The 14,857-nt window shown below is 39.2% G+C and overlaps 1 protein-coding gene across 2 annotated transcripts in view; it reads right to left on the bottom strand.

Moving 5' to 3' along the window:
- FNIP2 (folliculin interacting protein 2) overlaps positions 1 to 14,857 on the bottom strand; it is a 124,153-nt gene that overhangs the window by 98,703 nt on the left and 10,593 nt on the right. The gene's annotated exons all lie outside the window — the stretch shown is intronic.

Raw genomic sequence — 14,857 nt, 5'->3', positions numbered from 1 at the left:
ATCACACAAACAATAACTTATTATTTTAACTAGTACAGCCATTGGCATAATTCTGTTATTACTGGGAGTTATTCATTAATATGTGCTATAATTAAACCACCAAATGAGATTAAACAAAACTAAAAGCATTTCACACTCTTCTATAATTTATAGCTATCTTATTGTTTTGCAGAATAATTTAATAAATTTAGGACTCCATTCATGCAGCCCTTCAAATATTTGATGTGCCAGGCCCTGTCCACGATGTTGATGGAACAGTGATAATGGAATTAGTGTGCTAAGTCTCATGGCAGATGTGCTGGTGGTGTGACAGGGCTGTCGGTGCTGTGGGGGGTGAAGGGATGGCAGAGGGTCTTACTAGGCATATCCAGAGCAGTAAGGCCCTCTCCCTGCTTCCCATGGGTAAAAATGAAAGGTGGAGAAGGAGAGAAGTTTTATCCTGGTTCCCTCCTGACTCCTGCCCACAGAGATGCCTACATACCGATTTTCACTGCTACCACCCTATTCCAAGTCCTGTGCTTTACCAGGACTACTATAATAACCCTTTTACTAGGATCTCATTCCCTTGTGGCCTGCTACAAAGCCATAGAATCCAAGAGTCAGTATACACAGCAGAATAATGTTAATGAGAATTATTCAAGGAAATCCATGTCGAGGTTAAGAGTAAATTTAGTGACAGAACCTGCTCCTCTTTGTTTATCCTTCAGTTTTGGTTTGACAGGCAACAGGAGCGATACTACCTTAATATAGCTAAGATTAAAGGCTTCTCATATAATAAGTTTACCCTGGCAAATTAAGTGAGAAAGACTCCTAAAGTGTTTTAAGAGCTCTAATAGCTACAAAGACTAAGAAAGCTGCTTGTGGATGGATAAAAATCAACTTATGAGAAGAGAAAGCTGGGAAATGAGAGGCTGGGAAAAGGGTGTTCAGCTCTGAATCAGCAGACTCTCATTTCTCTGAGTCAGTTCCTCATGACAAGGCTGAGCACCAGGAACTCAGGAGACTAGAAGAGCAGTCACCGCCAGCAGCATCTCTACAGAGAGCAGGTGTCATACCAGGGAAAAGCTACCCTGGGCTAGAAGGCAAGAGCTATCTAGTTCTGGCCCAGTCATTCACTAGCCACATGACTCTGGGGAAAGACAGCCTCTCTGAGCCCCAGTTTCTCAGCTGGAAATAAATGGATGATGATGATACTTACTCCACCTAACTTAGAAGGCTGTTAAAAATGTTGAATGTGAGCATGTGAAAGTCCCTCTGAAAAAACCTACAATTCTAGACAAATGTGATGTCATTTTTTTTTATATATACACACATCCAAAAGTATTCACTGTCCTACTCGAGTTGCTAAACTCATACATGAGTACATTGTATTTATACAATGTGAAGCCAAGATAAATAACTTTGGCTACAACGACATCTGGAAAATAATAATTCTATCCAAGAAAGTCAGTCACCTCCCTATCCCCCACCCCAAACATGGCCAATTCTCAGGAAGCTCTAGGCAATTAAGCCATCTAAAATAGACTCATAGCAAAGTCCCTTGGGAATAATAAACTCTAGAACAAATTAGCGCAACAGCTAGAAAATTTTCTCTATGAAATAATTAGCTTTCAAGTTAACATAAAGCATTCTTTCTTCCACTGATAAATTCATTTTCTACTTCCTGTGTACCTTCAGTCGTATCAATTCCCCTCCTAAAACACCATCTAACTCTTCGAGTCAAATCCTCTTCGTTCTTTTAGGACCCAAACCAAGGGCCACCTATTCCATAAAAACTTCCCACAATGACCCTTTTCTAAAGATGTTTCAACATCTGTAATGGGAAGACAGAACAGATTTTATATACAATGCCTGCAAAGGAGTCTGTTCGTTACAGTTCAGAATCTCCCCACACCATGTTTAACTTGGCTACACCTTTGAACAACAGTCCCTATGTTTTACACACTGTCACGGTCACAGTGTGGGGAAGAACAGCTGTAGGCCATGCACAATTCCCATAAAAGAAGATGTGGAAGTGTTGTTTATTCAAGATAACCTTGAATCTGCATTTTCGTAATACACAATTTTCATATTTTAATGATTTAGCTGCTACAAAGAGGTATTAATCTCTCCTGGCACCTCATCACATACATCAGAATGTTATGTTACAAACTTCTAAACCAGATGATGAACTTCTTGAGATGTGGATACCACATCTTTAATTCTTTGTATTTTGTTTGTGTGGCTAACACTGAGCAGAGAGAAGGCACTTAGTAAATGGTTCTTAAATTAGACTTCTTTTCTGTCATATTTACTAAGGCTGTCTCACAAATAGCTGTTCAACTAAGCTTGGGAAACAGTCACTCTCTTGGGGACAACAAAACCCCTTCTGACAAATAAGTACACATTTAAAAATACGACTGTATACAGATTAGTCCAAAACACAAGCTAATGTTAACTTGATACCAATTCTTAAAGGGATTCAGTTATATTCCATTCAGTAGGACCCATTATATTTCAGTCACTGTTGTGAATGTTGACTTTATTATGGAAGAATTCTAAAGAAAAAGAATAAACTTCCTTTTAGGGCTAAGTTTTCTTAGCAGGGAGAGCTGTTAGTATTCAGGACCATATACTTTTTGTTTACATGAGCTGCACTCAGGTACACAAGGAACTCCACAGCATGGAAATGACAAGTAGACCCAAGGATTTGGTCTTTAGAAGTAATACTACCCAGCAGTCATTTTCAAATTTCTCCTGGAAATTCAAAAGGAGTAATGAAACACTGTCCAACAGAAGTAATAGTGTGAGCAACTAGTACTGACATTTTGAAAAAAGCAAAAACAGACAAAACGATTTCAAGTTTTTTATTTAACCCAATAGATATACAAAATCTTACTTCAACACGTAATCAGTATAAAAATGTCATTAATGAAGTATTACACATTCTTTTTTTCACACTAAGTCTACAAAAATCCAGGGGGAATTTTATACTTAGAGAACATCTCTATTCAGACAATCCACATTTCAAATGTCCATATGACTAGTGGCTACACAACTGAGCAACCCAGCTCTCAGAAAACTCTGAACAGTCGTGGCATATGCATATGATTTGCCTCTCCTCCAGTTCCAAGTCCCATCACAAGGAGCAATGACAAAAGAAACAAAACCTAATCCAATGGCCAGTGGGCAAGTTTGGAAGACTAGAGGCAATGTCCAGTTTTCGGTGAAACCTTAAAGACAGTCAAGTAGAAGCTTACTCATCCCCAAACCCCACACAAACAGAACTGAGAGGAATCATTACCTCTGTTCAACACACTGTAAGTCTGCATATTTGCATCTTGAATGCCATAAAAATGAAAATCACATGATAAGGGAACTAAAAATTGCAGAACTACAGGCATCAAGAGATAAAAAGAAAAACCTGGGGTATAATATCAGTCTAAGCTCTGCAGAAGGAAAAAGCATCTCATGACAATTAACACCCTGGAGCAGCTCTTGACCATTCAATCCTCCCCTCCTCTCCCTGCATCCAATTAATAAACAAGCCATGTTGACTCTCCTCAGCATCCTTCCCAAGGCATAAGGGGGGTGGGGCTTGCAAACCAAAACATGCACTGAATTCTGTGCATTAAAGAACCTGGCCACTCATTTGATACTTTGCATAGGCCTCTTTATTCCTGCTTTTCCACCTGGGCTTTTAAGATTCCTGGATGTCTCAGGGTTCTTGGAATCTCTAGAAACATGCACACAGCTGCACTCAGTGGGCAATAAAATTGTCTTTGTTAGCTGTCTGGGCCCTTTGATATAAGTACTACTATATCATCCCCTGGGGGTTCAACATTCCTTCCTGTTAATCGTCAGTTCAACAACAAACGTGCTGCTCTCTGTCTCCAAAATAGGCCTTCAACTCCACCCACACCCTTTCTCCAATCTGATCTCCACTACAACCTCCTGTCCCTACAGCTATCTTACTCCCTTTAAGCCTGCCTTCTGACTTCATATAATCTTCCCATTTCTTCCTGTATGAAACCCATTTTGGCTTTACTGCTTTATCTTTCAGGCCCTACAAATCATGGCTGTGATTCCCCACCTCATCAGTCCCTAACCTCATTCTAGGAACAGTCGCCCATTCACCTCTCCACTCCAGGTGCTGAGTGCTCCACAGCACAGGTGACTCTCGTTATTCACACTAATTATGTTCTATGAAGTCTCTGCAAAAACCGAATTAGTGAATAGTGAACCATTGCTTTTAGGGGAAATACAAGGTTAGGTTCCTGCCAGCATCTGGTCACATTTTTGTCAACTGATTAATACTTAACCTTGTATTATGTATGTGTGTTTTATTTAATATACACTGTTGTTTCATTAACATTGCAGTCACAGCCAACAGAGCTATAACTCATGCCTAAACAAAGCTTATCTAGTACATATCTTCTCTGCAAAACGTATCACATCACAGCCTTCTTGCCTTTACCAACACTAGACACCACTTCAGCACTATGCTTGGGGCCAGTTTTAACAGCAAAATCACCTACAAGAAGCATAAAAATAAGAAAAAAGAAGAGCAAAAGGACACTCATTTGCACTCTCAGAGTTGAAATAACAGGCAGAGTGTTGCCTTATTTAACCTCAGCTGGGAACATGTGCATCAGGTAACTCCAATATTTTGCTGCTCTGCACATGTCTCTGAATGACCAGAAAAGCATCACAAGTATTAACTTTAGTGTTATAAACAAATTTTAGGGGATAGGTAAATTCACACACATGCAATCCACAAAACATGAGGATTGACTTAGTGTCTGATGCATCTGACATGGTTTTTGGTGACCATTTCCTCTATTAAACTATAAATTCCCTACAAGTAGATAATATCTTAGTCTTCTACTTGTTCCCAGAAACTAGCACAGCACTTGGCGTATAGAAGGCACTTACCCACACATTCCTTTGCCTCCTTCTATGGAAAAAAGTTTTGTTTTTTTCAGTCTTCCTAAGAAAAAGACTAGATGGACCCTGATCTCTGGGTCTCATTGTGTCTTACCTGCTCCATTAGTTGTCCCCCTCCACCACTACCTTTTTACCTTCTTTCAGCCCTTGTACATACAACATGTAATGCACTTAAGATTATTAATTTATATAACCCTCATTTTCAATTTTATGCAACACAGAGAATGTGTGAGAAATGAACTGCGTAAGGCCATCACTGATGGTCCACATTAACTGCTGGGGCAGGGAGGCATCACATTTTGTGAGCCTATGGAAATGGCATTCCAAAAGAGAATTTCCTGCATTCAAACAGCAGCCAGTTATAACTGGTCAAATTCCTAGTATCACAAACATACCAACATGAAAACTTAAGGGTTCTCAGTGCAGACAAAACATCTAAAGCCTAGAGTGTTTATGGACTTTAAAAATAAAAACGAAGTTATAGAGGTGACTGGAAGCAATACTGACTGCGAGTTTAGGGAGAAAACACAAATTCCTATCAGAAAACTCCACCTTCTCTCTGCTGCCCTCTCCTCCACAACGTACTTCTCACCCTCATCGATCTCCATTCCACTGAGTTAAGGATGCTTTGAGAACTAGTAACCAAATTCTAATCATTTACCTGGTACTTATGTTTAGAAAGTCATAGGCAGACAAAATAGAAAGACAACAACAATAAAAAAATTATGAGCTCAAATATCAATATGACTTAAATATATATACTGTATTTATTTAATTCTCTAAATGTAAAGATAAAAGGCTAAGAAAGTGCTAAGTGAAAAAGAAAACTGAAAAATGAAGGAAATCTCCCGAGCTTCAAGACCTTAATCATTTAACAAACACGTGTTGAGCACGTCTGTAAGACCTCCCTGCCTCTACCTTTTGGGACACTGTTAGTTCCTATTATACATGCTACAGTGGGACACAGTGGAATAAACCACGCACTGGACTGCTCAAGGGAAGGGATGTATCTTATTCATTCTTGTATTCTACCAATTCACTGTACCTGGAATGTGGGAGATGTTCAATAAATACTTCTGAATGAAAATTTATTACATGAGCTCTGTAACTTCACTCATTAGTTTACTTTTACAGGTCAAAGCACATATTGGAAATGTTATTTTAAAGGGTGGTCATAGTAACTACAAAAACCAGGTTAACCTGTAATATAGCCATTTCATAACATAGTAATATCTTTACCACATCTTCACTATGGGAAAAAGCCTTCCAAGTAGTAAAAGCCTGTTATTTTATACACACACACCAATTCTGCCCTTTTAGAGGCTCTGCTCTTTAGGGAAGGATGGCAGGACACAGATCAAAAACCAAGGATGTGAAGACTAGTTTTCGGAGGAAGGCAGAGCTCTACGAAGAGTAATCTCAAGATGCTGAGAAACCATGAATGCATCACGGTCTTCTCTTGCTCTCAGAAACAGAGTGGTTCAATGAGGCACCATCACTTCCCAGTGTGGGGAAACACACTGCTCCAATTTTTTCCAAGTCCACAAAGGAAGAAAGAATCGATGACAAGGTGTGACTAGAGACTAAGAAAGGTCTGGGAAGCCTGGGCAGAGGGTGTAGTGCTTTCTTTCCATCTGGGGAGACAATGACAACATCATCAGAGGTGCTGATAAAGGCACCTGCTTAACTTCCCTGTTGGGGCCATAGCAGGAATGCTCTGAAAATCTGCATAAATTTCCCTGGACACCAGTCACAACCAAAGGTTGAAGACAGCATAACAAATGGTTAAGTGCCCACTTAGCTAACACAACTGAGCAGCTTGCTATGGGCCTAGCGTAATACTTTGCTCTCACTATCTCATCTAATAGGGACTCTATTTCCATTCATAGATATGAAAATTGAGATGGAAAGTAATTTGCCCAAAATTACACAGCTAGTAAGAAGAGGCGGGGTTCAAATCCAACAGGCATACATTTTCAACGGCCATGTCTTTTGCCTTGCTTTCTTTGGACGACAGCAAGGCTATGTAAACAAACTATACACACTGAACATGTATACACTGGCTGTATATGGAAAATGCTCAGAACAATGCCTGTACATGGGCAGTGCTTACTGTATTTTATTATCACCATTCTTTTAAGGCAGATTAGATATAAGAAGGCAGAAGCAAGCTCAAGAGATAGGAATTTTTTTTCAAATTATACTATTGTGAATGTCCAGTTTGGAGTTTGCTTTTCACTACTGCCCCCTGAAAATCCAAGAGATTCTATAGCAATAAGCTGCTAATCTCTCTTCAAACCTTTAGTGGTTTAAACAAAAGAATCATAGCAGCAAAGCAAACCCTCTCCCTAAGTAAGGCATTATTTCACCTAGAATACCCACCACTCCTGCCAAGACCAGGCCAGATGACTGCCACCCCTAAAGTAGGGAAAAAATTCTAGCTTTCAGCCAGAAACTATTCTACTCTTGCATAAGCTTTTCCTTTGACATTGTTTTTATTCCTGACTAAAGACGGAACTTGTAAGGGGAAAAAGTCAAGTGGCTTCTCTGCTGCATTATGGCCCCAGCACACCTGAATGCCAACAAAAGCTGAATGTCGGGAAATCCTGTGATTTCCAGGGAGACTGTGATAGTTATTAAGTTAAATCCAAAGTGTGGTCGACATCAACAGGGTGTTCCTCATGAGTCTAGCCTGTTCTTTGTGGAATTTACTCTAACCCAACTTAAAGAACAAAGCAACTTTTCGAGAGGCCTGTCCATCTGTACAGCCTCTTCTCTCAGGGAACAAACTACACTGAGTAATAACATGTTACAACTTCAAAAACTTCCATAAAGAAACCTAAACTAAACCAAAAGATGACCTTTTCTACCATTTCCTTCTTCTAAAACTACCCCCAACAAAAGCCGCAAATAGAAGTTAGAAAGATCTTTATAACAGAAAGGGAAACTGAGATCAAAGACATTAAGCTTACAAATATGAGTTAATGGGGCCTTGCTTATTCATTTATTTAAACATTCATTAATTCGGACATTTCTCAAGTGCCTATGTGTGTGCCAGGCACTGTATTCTAAAGTGAACAGCACAGACGTGGCAAGATCACCCTTGGCCCTTGCAGAGGGGTGGGGGCGTCCTGCACAGGTGACTGGAATCCAGCAGGATGGGGCATCAAGGCAGTGATGCGAAGGGGAAAGAGCAGGGCCATCTAGTCCGCCAGGGGGCGGGGGCACTCCCGGCAAAGGCTTCCAGCTATGGGAGCACTCACCTCGCACGTACCCGGCCCTGTTCTTAAAGCAAGAGCAAACCCATTTCAATCTCTTAACCACACCACAAGGTGGTTACTATTATTCCCAACGTACCAACAAGGAAACAGCATCACAGTGCAGAGCAGCTAGGTAACCTGCTCGAGGTCACACAGCTCTTCAGTGATGTGTCAGGACTGGAAATCTGAAGTTAGGTTCCAGAGTCCAAGTCCTCTCTAATCACCACATCAGGCAGTAGTTAGGTTAAAAGTGGAAGGAAGGAAGTTCCAGGCAAAGCAGTCTTCATGAAGGGAAAGCTCAATATCATTTGAGGAACTGAGACAAGTTCACTTTGACTGGTTTAAGGTATGTGTGGGGAAGAACAAAGAGAAATGAGACAGGGCCAGCCAAATAGCAACCTTCAGAGTTGATCGTTAAGAGTTGCATGTTACTGTTCCAAGAACCTCACAGAAAAGGGCACAAATCTAATAAAAAGAACAGAAAGTTTCAACAACACACAAAATAATGCAGATTTATGGTCATTAAAAATAAAAAAAGATGCAGTTCAGCTACAAATTCATAATAACTCTTAACAAGTGCAAAACAAGAAAACTTGCCATACATGTAGGACTAAAAATTGGCTGAGGCGCAATGCAGGAATCAAGAGGCCTGTGTTCCAGATCTGACCCTACCCATATGGGCAACTATCTCTGCGACCTTGGCCAGTGAGCCTGCTTCCTATTCTATAACATAAATATATTGCTTTGGGGGGGAAAAACATGTAAATGTGAGCTATTCCAGTTAAGTCCATCATATGAATTATACTTCTCTGTAACACTGATCTTTAACACAGAAGAGCATATTTAAATAATATGTACCTCTCACCCCAATTCCTAGAAAAGAAAGCCATGGGAAAAACTGGTTCACATCACATGTAATTCCTAACTTCAGCATCTTAAATCTTCAGCACAGCTTGTTTCTGCTTTGAAACCATCACCACTGCATTTCATAGGCTAAACAAATCTTTGCCTTTGGCAAGGAAAAGAAATGATTCAATTAAGAGGATGTCTGGCTAATTGCACTCATTGGGAGCTGGGAATATTCCTAACTTTTCCAACACTAAGTACAAGTTCCTCCAATCCCTGATGGTCCAGTACAAGTGGGAGACAGCAGCTGCCACCTGGAGGCACAGGTGCTACTGCCTCAGATGTGAAACTCAAATCACTGATGGGGATTGAAAGAAATCTTAGGGCCTTGAAAAGCAACACTCAGAAAATAATCTCCCCCCCTAGTGCTCCTACCCCTCCCCCACTAGGAAATTACCTCCTCTAAATCAACTGAATGGCAAATGAAAGGTACAGCATTGTGAAGAGGAAACTGCAAAAAAATCAGAAGAAGGAAACCTCAGGAGATCAAAACTGCAATAGCTCGACTCCGGTTAATTTGTCACTACCTCTCTAGGAAACAGGGAGCAAGAATCTCACAAAATAAATGTTGCAGAGGATAACCACTAGAGCCTCTTCCCAAACTAAGCTGGTTGTTTGGAAAATAAAAACCACTTGAACTCTCATTACCATTTGAGGACAGCCACAGTTATGGGTGAAATAAATGTTTTCAAGCCCTCCTTGGTCCACTTCTTTCAAAACAGATACCCACAAAATTCAAATGAGAGGAATGAACTTCTGATAGTCCTTGAGCTATAATAGTATATGATTTACACACTAGGAAACTTAGATTTGTTTTTTTTTTTTAAAAAAACTAGGGCCATGAGAACCTAACACAAGTATTTCTTTATTCATCTGTATCTCATCTTTAGTAACATTCTTACCGTATGAACCGCCTTAGCACACAGGTATCTAGCCACTTGTTTTTATGAGGATATAATAGTAGAATATTTATATTGGACAGAGAACTGGGATAGGACCAGAAAACAAAGATAGGAATAAACAAACATTTCTCTGGAAGGAGATATATAAACAGAGTGGTCTTTCAGTGATGGATGTGAAGACTGAAGTGAACATTTTCAAAACAAATCTGAGTGACAGAATGTGCAGGGATAGGGCCACATTTATAAATGGCACTAAACATTTTCATCAGTAAAATGCCAAACAAAAGGGAATACACAGTGAGGTTTTTCACAGTTCTCTGAACAGATAAGTAAGCAGCAAGTGAGTTTTAGTTTGGGCAAAGGTCTGGTCAGTTTAGGTAAAGATGGTGTTCAAGCTATTCTGTGACAGACAAAAGCTACAGAAATGTAAACTCTTAATACTATGAAATTCATTTCTCAGCAGCGAACCTTAGAGGTCTAAACTCAAACAGAAAAAATAGAACAATCTATAAAGAAGAGTCTCTTAGGTTTAAAAAATTACATAATCCTGTGACTGTAAGGAAAAACAAAAAAGATTGTAAACGCAGCAAGAGGCATGGACAGGGTAAACATGTATTCGTTAAATTTTGAAATACACTGGGAGATGTTCTTAAAGCTTCAAAGAGTAAACTTATTCAAAAGTTTTAAAAGGAACTTTATATAATGGATAATAAATTTATATTTATCTAAGTAGTGGTACTAGCTGAATTTGAACCTGAAAACAAACAGGTTCAAATAAGTGTATTTAAAATTTACTGAGCTCTTCTTGATGTACCCAGTGCTATGCTATGCACTACAGGAACATACATATAGTGTTCCTGCATTCCATTATAATCTGGTAGTATTTGGATAATTAGAAAACCAGCTAGAAGTATGCTATAAGTGCTTTAAAGAACAAAAAACACTGAGTTTAGGAGTTCAGAGGTCATGCTCATTTGGGATTTATCAGTAAAGACAATCAGAGGTGGCAGCTGAGAAGTTTGGAAGAAAGGATAGAATTTGACAAAAGAAATCTTGAAAGAAAGGTCTTAAAAGCAAAATACGGATTTCCTGGGCCCCTGGCAAATATGGGCTTAATGCCCCCCCCAGAAGACCACTGCTTCATATAACATCCCTGCTTAGAGTGTCCAACTGCACCCCAATTCAACATGTACAAAGCCAAAAGTATTTATTCCCTTTTTAAAAGCCATTTCTCCTTCTAACTGCCCTAGTTCCACTAATTATGCTACCATTCTTCCAGGTTACTCAGACTCAAAACCTTTAAGTTATTTTATATATTGCTACTTTTTAAAAACTTATTCTTTCTGTTTACAGTTCCTTCCCCATCACTTTCACATCTTTCCTACCAGCTTTTCCCCTGAAATATGCCTCAAGTACATTCCTGCATGCATACCAGTTAGGTCCTCAAGGAAACTACATTCAGAGAATGCAGTGGAAGATACATAAACCCTTAATTACTTGGTAAGTTTTGGTGCCACATCTCAGCCTCAAATCCTAGTAAGCAAGACTGGGCCAGGCTCTGGAATTGGATGGGACCAGATGGAGAATTCCAGCTGTGAGGATTTTAGGCCACCAGAGCCTAAACCAGTGTAGGTCAAATGACCTCCTCTTCTGACCCTAAAAAGCCACACAGGACCTAATCATTCTCGAATCTTTATAGAGAATCTCAACCCCCAAAAAGAAACATGAAGCCTGCTTGCCACACTGCTTAGGACAGAGCTGGTCAAGCTCCCACATCTAAAATTTTTCTGGGATAGGAAGAAGAAGGGTGTCTTCTAAATGGAGGGGTGATAACTGATAGATTAATTAATACTTTAGGATTTGTTTGAAAGGAGAACTGAGACCTTGCTGTTTTATCCTTGAAAATAACTGTCCCCCTCCGCCAATAAAAATACCTGTCTCTGGGGTATCAAGGGTCCAGTGCCTTGCACATAAAGGTTTCTAAAATAAAGGGAGATAGCACAAGTCTAACACAGTACAGCAATACTTTAACCCCAGGGAGGTTACCTACTATATATGGTCTGCTGATTGGACCACAAAAATTTTGACAATTGAATGCTAATTTTGATACAATTCTGAAAAGAATCTTCCTCTTAAACAGCTACCAAACATGCTAGTGGGTCAAGGCAAGCTCAAGGCAACTCACTTTTCTACCTCTGGGTTAAACACAGTATTGGCTTTAATGGTAAAACTCAGTACTCTCTGGGGTAATCTAAAGAGCAGCACGGCCTAGTAATCAGCTGCAAGATCAAAGTCCATTCTAAACTATATTTGAAGGGAAGAAGACTGGAAAAAGGAAGACACAATGATGAACAAATTATAAGGTGTGGGTTTGCACCTACTGGAACTAGACTGCTTTTCAACAGCTTTACTTGGAGCAAGCAGAGGCTGCACCCTTCCCTTGGCATATTAGCTGAACTAGCATCCCATACAGTTGGGGCAGTACCTAGCACTTCAGTAAGGTAAGATTACAGGACAATTGGAAGCTTTTCCTTTTTCTAGCTTTTAAGACAACTGCCTCTCCCTCTTTTTCCCTTCTCATGCCTCTCTGTTTATAAAAATCTAACTATTCTGAGTAACTGAATTAGTTAGTCTTCAAACACAAACTCCTCTCCCTATTGTAAGTCTGGAGTTTTAGGATAAGCAACCACTGGTTCTTCACAAATGTTTGGGAAATAAATCAGTACAAGAAGTAGAGCTGTCAGGAAACTACTTATGGAGAAAAAGGAGCTCCGGAGATATAAAGAGAGGTATCTGGGGGTGGTAGAAGAGATGAATAGGCAGAGCACAGAGGATTTTTAGGGCAGTGAAAACACACTGTCTGATACTATAGTGATGGATATGTCATTATACATTTTTCCTAACTTACAGAATGTAAAATACCAAGAGTAAACCCTAAGGTAAACTATGGATTTGGGGCAATTATGATGTGTCGATGTAGGTTTATCCTTGAAAAATGTACCAGTCTGGTGAGTGATGTTGATAATAGGAGAGGCCATGCATGTGTGCAGAAGTGGTGTAGATAGGAAATTCCTGTACCTTTCCCTCAATTTTATTGTAAACCTAATGCTGCTCTAAACAAAGTCTTTATTTTAAAAAATAAAAAGGAATATCTGTATCTGATAGGTTTACAAAGTATGGATTTTGCCATAGCCTGTGAAGGAAGCCAAAAAGTTGGGACCCTGAGGTTATTGGTATGTATCAGTTTTGCCTTTTCCATTTGGAGCTGAGAGGTCTAGGACTGAATAAGAGGGGGAAGACTAAGGAATACAGATATGTTCTGCTTGCTGATATTACATACAGTAAAACTGTATTAACTCAGATCCCAGCACCAAAATTTAAGTTAAGGCACTTGTGCTAACCAAGCCTGGCCAATCCACTACTTTGAACTGCAGTGACTCCCCATGTCTTTAGAGAAGTTCCACCTTTTGATGACCACAAGCTATTTGCCATTTCCCTACAATCTGGAGAAACCCAGAGATGGGATTAATACAGGAATTAGTTGGAGAAGCTGGAGGAAGAGACAGATAATATTTAAGTCTTTGAGAGTTATGAGAGCAGCCATTTATTAGACCTGATAGGTGCAAGCACTGTCGGGTATGACTAGCCTATATTATCTCTAGTCTTCAGAAAAACCTTGAAAGAAAAGTGATTTATACGTCTAGTTTACAGATGAAAAAACTTAGGATAATGTGGCCTATATCACAGGTAGGGGAGTCATTCTGAATTCAAGAATGCAAATCCATAACAAAGTCCCTATTCTATTAATCCTAAAGAACAGATTGAAGATTCCCCCATCTATTCTTTGGAATCACCTAAATTTAAAATTTAACACTTTCAAGGCTCTGCACAATCTGGTCCCAATGGATCTTGCCTCAAAAGATCATGCTTATTTCAAAGAAACCGGTCCATTCATTAATCCAGAACACCTCTAAGGTAAAAAAGTCTTCATCCTCTGCACCCCTCTGAATTCTACCCATCAGATCTTACCTCCTCGGTAAAGACTCCCCTAACTATCCCGGACTAAAGAGCCCTTACTACTTGCTTACTTGCTTTCATCCTAATCTGACATTAGAGACTTGGCCCTGAAGTCTATTGCCTTGTATTACCCATTAGTTTTTTTACACTTAGTATCTATTATTTGCACAACTAAATAGAAAGTTCTCAAGAAATAATACTTAAGACTTCATATTTCCTTATAATCCCAACAGAATCTACTGTATATTCTTAATCTCTCAGGTACTTCAAATAGTAACCTGCAGAGGGAATACAGATCATATATCAATAAAGAACTCAGTGTACTTGAGTTTGAATTCCCAGTGTCATAGTTAAACACTCAGTAATCTCAAGCAAGCCTCAATGATTTCATCTATGAATTAATGTAACTTTATATCCTATAAGTTAGCTAATAAAAATACCTACCCCCAAAGGATAACTTGAGACATGAATGAGACGATATAAGTAAAAGCAACTCAGCACAGTGCCCAGCACATGATGCGGTTTTATTTTCTACCAATATTAAAGGGCAGAATTTAAAATCTTTCACAAATAGTTATTCATAGGCATCTTAAAAGAGTTCAGAGAAGCCATTTACATACATATTATGTAATTTGTCTTCACTAGTTAATGAGGTTTACAATATGAAAAAATATCTTTAAAACCACAAATGGCTATTTGCATCATAAAAGAATTTAATTTTTCCCTGATTTTTATTATTTTTCCTCACACAATTTTATAACAGTAAAGGAATTATTTTTTAAAAGGACATTTACCTATAAGTTCATTACTCCATCATATCAACTACGGTATTTTTCTGTTTTCCTT

The sequence above is a fragment of the Manis pentadactyla genome, chromosome 1 (assembly GCF_030020395.1).
Source record: "Manis pentadactyla isolate mManPen7 chromosome 1, mManPen7.hap1, whole genome shotgun sequence".
Lineage (NCBI taxonomy): Eukaryota > Metazoa > Chordata > Mammalia > Pholidota > Manidae > Manis > Manis pentadactyla.
The sequence above is the reverse complement of the archived record's forward strand: the minus strand, read 5'-3'. Positions and strand labels throughout refer to the sequence as shown.